Source organism: Panthera uncia, chromosome X (genome assembly GCF_023721935.1).
Source record: "Panthera uncia isolate 11264 chromosome X, Puncia_PCG_1.0, whole genome shotgun sequence".
NCBI classification, from domain to species: domain Eukaryota; kingdom Metazoa; phylum Chordata; class Mammalia; order Carnivora; family Felidae; genus Panthera; species Panthera uncia.
Genome location: NC_064817.1, coordinates 79,824,416 through 79,833,115, shown reverse-complemented (window position 1 = coordinate 79,833,115; position 8,700 = coordinate 79,824,416).

Sequence of the window (8,700 nt, the reverse complement as noted above, 5' to 3'; positions counted from 1 at the left end):
TTCCTTAAGTACAGAAATAAAATATTATGTATTAGGAATAATTATAATGATATTTAAAAGTAACTGCTTATTTTGCTGAAAGAGGCTGAGTATCATAATAGGGCAAACTCTAGTGTAATAAATATTTTTTAATATATTAAAATCTAGTCACTGAAATTTTGAACTAACACATGAACATTTTCTAACTCTTTAAAGAATTTCTTTATAAATTGGGGGAAAATCATGAGGACCAGGAAAGAATCTACAGTACAAATTGCTAAAAAGATGTAAAAACTGTACATTTCCACACCCATCTAGAGATACATGTGATTTGCCAATTATTTATACACCAAGAACAATTTAGGTTATGCATTTCAAATGCATATTAAAGACCAATTTCCTTCTACAACTGGACAATTTATTGCTTTTCAGCAAAAAGCCATCCCTAATATGGGCCCCATCAGCTACTACACACTATGTAGCTGCTGATGGAATGAAATTCCACCCGCTAAACCTCTTCTCCTATGATGAGATCAAAGTAGATCCTCTTCTTTTAGGCTAGTTTGTGAACCTCAAATGAGATATTCCACAATATGCTTTTATTCAGATATTTGAATACTCCTGTGACAGATGTTATCACATTAGAGATGTGAAGTGATGGGGTCTCCTGAGGACCAGTGCCCTTGAATCTAGAGTTGAAACTTCAGCAGCTATCAGGACACAGTGCTCAGAACCTGCATCCTTCAGGCACCTGATATTAGCTCAGCCACTGGCATAAAGAGCTGCACACTGAGAGACAGATCCAGCAATCACTACTACTTAACGGAATAACTTTGTACTCAGCACCATACCAGTCACTGGTTTAGAGACGCTGACACTGATTCAATTGGGTCACGGTGCTAACAACATGTTATAATGGAGTTCTCAAAATGGCCTTTTTCTTCTCATTTCCTCATCTATCCCCTAACAACAACGTTGAAAAAGTGTAAGAAGTGGCCTGAATTCATACATTCATGATCCTGCAGTAACTACAGAGCTAGGAGCTTGCTCAAATGTATCACTATTCTCAGCAATCCTGTGGGTGAAGCTTTCTCATCCCCATTTGACGGAGAGGGAAGCTGGGGCTCAGAGTCCTTACCTGTCTTCCCTCCTGTGCTCTTGCCTTTAGAGGAGAGCAGCTCCAGAACACCCTTGGAACAGAACCCAAACTCACTGAGGTAAGGCAGGACCCCAGCAGCTTTACCTACGACAGCCTGTAACACATAATTGTTACAGCCCCGTTATCAAGCCCCTAAATGGGAAACAGAAGACTTGGATCTGCATTGCTTTGTCTCTCCACACCCCAGGGCGGTTCAGCCCCAACTATGGTGACACACGACCTCAGCTAAGTCCCAAACACCTAAGGTCAGTTCTGATTTTCACGCTAGGGTATGTCTGTCTCCGACGACTGAAAAGTCGTCATGGTCGCCATACTGACGTCAGATTTCTATGGCATCCCCGAAGCCCCGGCAGGTTCCCCCACACCAGAAATGTGTTCCTTGAGCAATCCACCCCATGGCGTTTTGCCAAAAGCAAAACACTTTCGTTGTTTAGACTTTTGCGTGAGAAAGCCTTGCAATTAGAGGCACTAGACTGGGACCCATGCTATTGGCGGAACGCTGCCCAGGTTAATGGAACCAAGAATGTTCCTGTAATATTAAAGTTTGTTTGCTTTAAAGAGACAGTAGGGGAGTTTTATCAGAGCCCCAGGGAAGTATCCTAGGATTCTTGGAGATGAGCTGGCCCCTGCAGGTGAAGGGCCAAGGCTATGGTGTAAAACCAAGGCTATGGTAAGCAGTTAGCGGTCTGTGGAAGAATACTAAGGGATTATCTATAATCATGTGACTGAATGATCTAAATACGTATACACACAGTCATTTAAGAAGTCTCAGGGTTATTTCAAGGAGGCAAGTCTAAAATATTACAAATTGTACATTTTCATTGTATTTTCCTTATTTTTTTGTTTCTGCTATGTAATTTTTATAATGAAGTAAAATACATCACTCTTTTCCCATGTTAAAAACAAAAACATAGAACCCCAAAATGGTGTTACTTGGACCGTGTTCCCAAACCTGGGCTTAATACATAATCTAATCACAGTTTCAACCTCCCCCAGAAATGTAGGCTTAACCAGTCAATCAGGAATTTTCGGTCAGTGCTAATCAGTCTGCCACGTGGGCCCTCTCCATTCCCCCAAATAGTGGAAGCAATCAGCATAAGACCACTTGCTTTCCACCCTATAGAAAAGCCAACTGGACTGAAACAATCATTTTCTTTTGCTAATAACTTTCCTGCCCCACCTTCCTTCTATAAAAACTTCCCATTTTTTACATCTCTTTGGAGGGACCCTCTATTTGTTTGACAGGATGCTGCCAGATTCATAAATCATTTTAAAAATCCAATTAGATCTTTACAATTTACTAGTTTAATTTTTGTTAATTCACTCCCTACTTGCTTCTGGATTGTTAGTCATAGCTTTCCTCCACCACCAGGTTATAGAGGAATTTCACTGCCTGTGCTTCTGTGGACAAGAAAAGGGTGGATCATACTAGGGTGTCAGACATAAGAGGAACAATTGGGGAGGTGACCATCTTGTGAGAAATGTATGGAAACCATGTCACTAACTCAGGAGAATTAGATGTTGAGATCAGAGTCCTGGTCTTGGGCTTGTCTTTAAGAACTCAGTTTCTCCTCTTTACCCTGTGGATCTGAGTCCAGGCTCCTACAACTGGGAAACAAGGTCTTCAATGAAGCAAAAACTCCAAGTCACCTCAGATGGACCCCTCAGAGGACTAAATAGGAGGGATAAACTTCCTAGGATAAGAAAAACACAAAATCATTTCTGAAATCTACCACATGAACTGGCAATGGACTAAAGAGAAAGTAAAACCTCTGGTTTTCACCCATGGGAGATCCAAGACTGAAACCACACAAGTGTTACCTTGTCCTTTTTTCTATCTGGAAGTGAGGTCTCCTCAGGAGAAGGTAGTAGCCTCTGAGTGCTCTTCAAGACAATGGAGGTCTGGGTTACAAGTGGGTTCACATTCTCAAGGAACAATGTCCCCTCTGGACTGAATTATTTCCTGTTAAAATGCTGGGTTTCCAGGACTCATGGCCAGGCTTGATCAAAAATTGCTTAAAATGGAGTCTGGTTTAGGACAACCTCATTACCCCATGGAGTGGCCACTAACATCCATCTTCCCACCTGTGGACATTTCCAGTTACCCGGTCTAGAGATCAGGACAGGGAAGATATGGATGCAGATAAGGAATTGAAGTGACATTTTCTGGCACAGAGTGGACATTTAATTCACATTTAATAAACATGAGATGTAGATGTAGGCATCAATAGGATATAAATTATCTATATGTTCTTCCAGTCTTTTTATTCACATGTGAATTTTTCAAAGAGCATTTCATCACAACGGTTATTGTTTCATAATCTGGTTTGAAGAAAACTTTTTATTTCTTTATCTAAAATTTTCATCTTTTCAGTAAGAAAAAATAACCTGTAGAAAATGAAAAAGATACTTCTAAATAGATGTGTGTGACCTGTTTTTCTTATATTCTAGGCATGTGATGAATACAGAGGAATTGTTCCAGTTAAGTGAAAATCCAGAAATCTGGCTGATCCCTTGAAGTCAAGCTCCCAAACTCTTTCTTTCCTCTTCCTTGTGGAGCCCCCTGGTCTTAGGCTGTCATAGCTGCAATCCTACATCTCACCATTTGGTGACATCACACATTTATCTCCATTTTTGCTGTTATTTCCTCATGAAAAATAGTATATTATGCAGAGAGTAAAAAGTATCATGAAATGTTTTACATGATATCAATTTTACCTGGAAAATTCATATGTATATTAAATCAGATCCATTTTCTTTTGACCTCAAACTACATAGAGTTTATTGATTTGTTTCTTTTGTTATCACCGACAGCTGATGTGCAGTGTGGACTGTACAGAGAGTCCTTACCAGAGAAGAGGGTGTTCATCTTCCATTACACCAACATTGTCCAGGCTGACTAGGTCTTCTCCCACCCCCTGTCTGTCATCCCCTATCCATGACACAGCTACCCACACCCCTCTCTGATGCCATATCCTCTCAGTCACCTTCCTCCTGTTATGACCTGCACTGTCCTTTCCAGTCAGGCCATGGACTGCCAAAGTGTGCCACTGACAACTGGTGTTTTAGCATCTGTAAGCGATGTAGTATGTTTTCCCAATCTTCTTTTACACATAACAGTTTTTCAGACAGAATTAGAGTCATTTTGTATAGATTCAAAGCCCAGGTTTTTGGACATCATTGTTATTTTTTTTACTCCTTGTAGACACTTCTTACTACAGAAGTTTGATGACAGTGGTACGTTGGTGTCATCTAGTGACAAAACCCGAAACTGCATCTTGAACATTCCCTGGCAGGAAAATGGGAAGGAGGAGCTGTGACCCAAATCAACCAGAGTTTCTGGAAGTCAGGAGGGTAAGGGGGGAGTTCCTGGGGTACAACATATTGATAAACTTTCTCTTGATACTTCACATAAATGCAATCATACGGTATGTGTTCTTTTGCGTATTAGACTTCTCTTACATGGCTTAACATTTTCAAGTGTCATCCATATAGTAGCATGTTATTGGTACTTCATTCCTTTCTTTTGACATATAATACACCACATTTTATTTATGCATTCATTAAATGCTGAGAATTTAAGTTGTTTCCACTTTCCACTATTATGAATAATGATGTACATTTGTATAATATTTTTATGTAGACATATGTTGTCATTTCTTCTGGCTCTGTACCTAGTAGTGGTATTGCTTAGTCATATAACTCTTTGTTGAACTGTTTGAGGAACTGCCAGACTGTTTGATAACCCCAACAATCATGAGGAATGTAGGCATAGTTTGCTATTTTTTCTCCTGATTAGATTGTGGTTATGGGTTTTGGGAAAGAAAGAGTTGAAGTGCCCTTCTCTTCACCTCATATTTGTAAGAAGGTGATACCCATGTGACATCACTGGGTGACTAGAGATATTGGCCCTCATCACAGGGTTAAGGTGATGTTTGTCTATTTTCTCTAGTGTACAGTAACTACTTTCCATTCACCTACTTTATTCTTTAGACATGAATCATTAAATGTGCCCTGCATTCAGTGGTGGGAGACAGAATTAAGGTTCACATCATGGAGGCAGGGTATCTACATCATATATTATTTATAATTATATAAAATAACTTTTTTCATGGAACTCACTTGTTATTAATTCACTGTTTTATCAGTATGGATTCATATATACTTTGTAGGGCTTTTTAATAGATACATACCAAAAGAAAGACCAAGTACTAGCAGTAAAATTGAATCAGTAATTTAAAAACTACAAACAAGAGTCCAGTACCAGACAGCTTCACAGGTGAATTCTACCAAATGTTTAAAGAAGAGCTAATACATATTCTTCTCAAACTATTCTAAAAAAATAGAAGAGGAAATAAAGACTCCAAATTCATTCCATGAGGCCATCATTACCCTGACACTAAAAGCAGATAAAGACACTACAAAAAAGGAGAACTACAGGTCAATATCTCTGATGAACATAGATGTAGAAATCATCAACAAAATATTAGCAAACAGAATTCAATAATATATTTTATTTTTTTAAATTTTTTTAACGTTTATTTATTTTTGAGACAGAGAGAGACAGAGCATGAACGGGGGAGGGGCAGAGAGAGAGGGGGACACAGAATCAGAAGCAGGCTCCAGGCTCTGAGCCATAAGCCCAGAGCCCGACGCGGGGCTCGAACTCAGGGACCACGAGATCGTGACCCGGGCTGAAGTCCGACGCTTAACCGACTGAGCCACCAAGGTGCCCCAATAATATATTTTTTAAAAAAACATTCACCACAATCAAGTGGGATTTATTCCTGAGATGCAAGAGTAATTCAGTATTTACAAATCAATCAGTGTGACACATAACATCAATAAGAGAAAGGATAAAAACTATATGATCATTTAAATAGATGCAGAAAAAGCATTTGAGAAAGTAATGCATCCATTCATGATAAAACCCTCAACAAAGTAGATCTAGAGGGAACATACCTGTGCACAAATAAAGGCCATATGTGAGAAACCTACAGCAAACATCATACTTAATGGGGAAAACTAAGAGCTTTTCCTCTAAGATCAGGAACAAGACAAGGATTTCCAGTCTCACCACTTTTTAGTTTTTTTTATTTTTATTTTTTAAATTTATTTTGAGAAAGAGAGTGGGGGAGGGGCAGAGGGAGAGGAAGAGAATCCCAAGGCTCAGCTGTCAGCACACAGTGTAATGCGGAGCTCAATCCCACAAACTGCAAGATCATGACCTGAGATGAAATCAAGAGTCAGATGCTCAATCAACTGAGCCACCCGGGGGCACCCACTCTGACCACTTTTATTCAACATAGTACTGGAATTCCTAGCCACAGAGATCAGATAATCAAAAGAAATAAAAGGCATCCAAATTGGTAAGGAAGAAGTAAAATTTTCACTATTTGCAGATGACATGATACTATATATAGAAAACCCTAAAGACTCACCAAAAAACTACTAGAACTGATAAATGAATTCAGTAACGTCATAGGGTACAAAATCGATATACAGAAATCTGTTACATTTGTATATACTAATAATGAAGTAGAAGAAAAAGAAATTAAGAAAATAATAGCATTTACAATTGCACTAAAAATAATAAAATTCCTAAAATAACCTTAAGCAAGAAGGTGAGAGTCCTATGCTATGAAAAGCATAAAACACTGGTGAAATAAATTGAAGCTAACACAAATGGAAAGATATTCCATGATCATGGGTTTGAAAAAAAAATTGTGAAAATGTCCATACTACCAGAAGCAATGTACACAGTTAATGAAATATCTATCAAATTACCACAGCATTTCTCATAGAACTAGAACAATCCTAAAATTTGTATGGAACCAAAAAAGACTCTTTTTTGGTCTTCAATCTTTCTCCAGATTGAAAAAGAAGAACAAAACTAGAAGTATCACAATCCCAGATTTCAAGATAAACTACAAAGCTGAAGTAATAAAACAGTATGGTACTGGCAAGAAAAGAGACACATAGATCAGTGCAACAGAATAGAGAGCCCAGAAATAAACCCAGGATTATATGGTCAAGTAATCTTTGATGAAGGATGCAATGGGAAAAAAAATTTCTTCAACAAATGGTATTGGGAAAACTGGACAGCTACATACAAAATAATAAAACAGGACCACTGTCTTACACCATTCAAAAAATAAACTCAAAGCAGATTAAAGACCTAAATGTGAGACCTGAAACCATAAAAATCCTAGAAGAGATCACAGGCAGCTTTCTGTGACATCAGCTGTAGCAACATTTTTCTAGATTTGTCTCCTGAGGCAAGGGAAACAAAAGCAAAAATAAACTATTGGGGCTACATCAAAAAGCTTCTGCACAGCAAAGGAGACAATCAATAAAAAAGAAAAGGTAACCTATTGAATGGAAGAAGATATTCACAAATGATATAACTGATAAGGTGTTAATATCCAAAATATATAAAGAACTTCTACAACTCAACACTACAAACAAAACAAAACAAAAGAATCTAATTTAAATGGCAGAGGACTTGAAAGGGCATTTTTCCAAAGAAGACATATAGATGGCCAACAGACACATGAAAAGATGTTCAGCATCACTGACCATCAGGAGAATGCAGATCAAAACCACAAGCAGATATCACCTTACACCTGTCAGAATGGGTTGAATCAAAAATACAATAAATAACAAGTGTTGGCAAGGGTGTAGAGAAAAGGGAATGTGCCCTGTTGGTGAGAATGTAAATTGGTGCAGCCACTGTGGAAAATGGTATGGATATTGCTCAGAAAATTAAAAATACAAATATTTTATGATCTAGTAATTCTACTAGGGAGTATTTACCCAAAGAAAATGAAATCACTAATTCGAAAAGATATATGTCATTCTATGTTTACTTCAGCATCATTTACAATAGCCAAGGCATGGAAGCAACCCAAAGGTTAATCCATAGATGACTAGATAAGGAAGATGTGATACAGATAAAAATAGAATATTATTTAGCAATAAGAAACCAATGATATCTTTTGTGACAACATGGGTGGGCCTAGGTGGTATTATGCTAAGTGAAGTAAGTCAGAGAGAGAAAAATACTATCTGATTTTACTTATAAGTGGAATCTTAAAAAAATAAACAAAAAGTTAAAACAAAACCATAAATACAGAGAACAAACTGTTGCCAAAGGGGGACTGGAGGAAGGGCAAAATGGGTAAAGGGGAGCAGGAGACACAGACTTTTAGTTGTGGAATGAATAAGTCACAGGGATGAAAGGTACAGCATAGGGACTACAATGAATGATAGTATAACAGTGTTGTATGGTGGCAAATAGCTACACTGTGGTGAGCATAGAATAATGTATACATTTGTGCCATCACCATGCTGTATACCTGAAACTAATATAATACTGTGTGTCAACATTTTTTGATAAAAAAAATCAATACTCAGGAATCTCATAATCATTGAAATTAACATTGTGTCCTTCCATTTTTTTCTTAATGAATGTATGCACATGTATTATATATGCATTACATATACAATTCATATAACTATTCTTATACCATATGTGCAGATTAGATCCTGTGTTTTTGTTG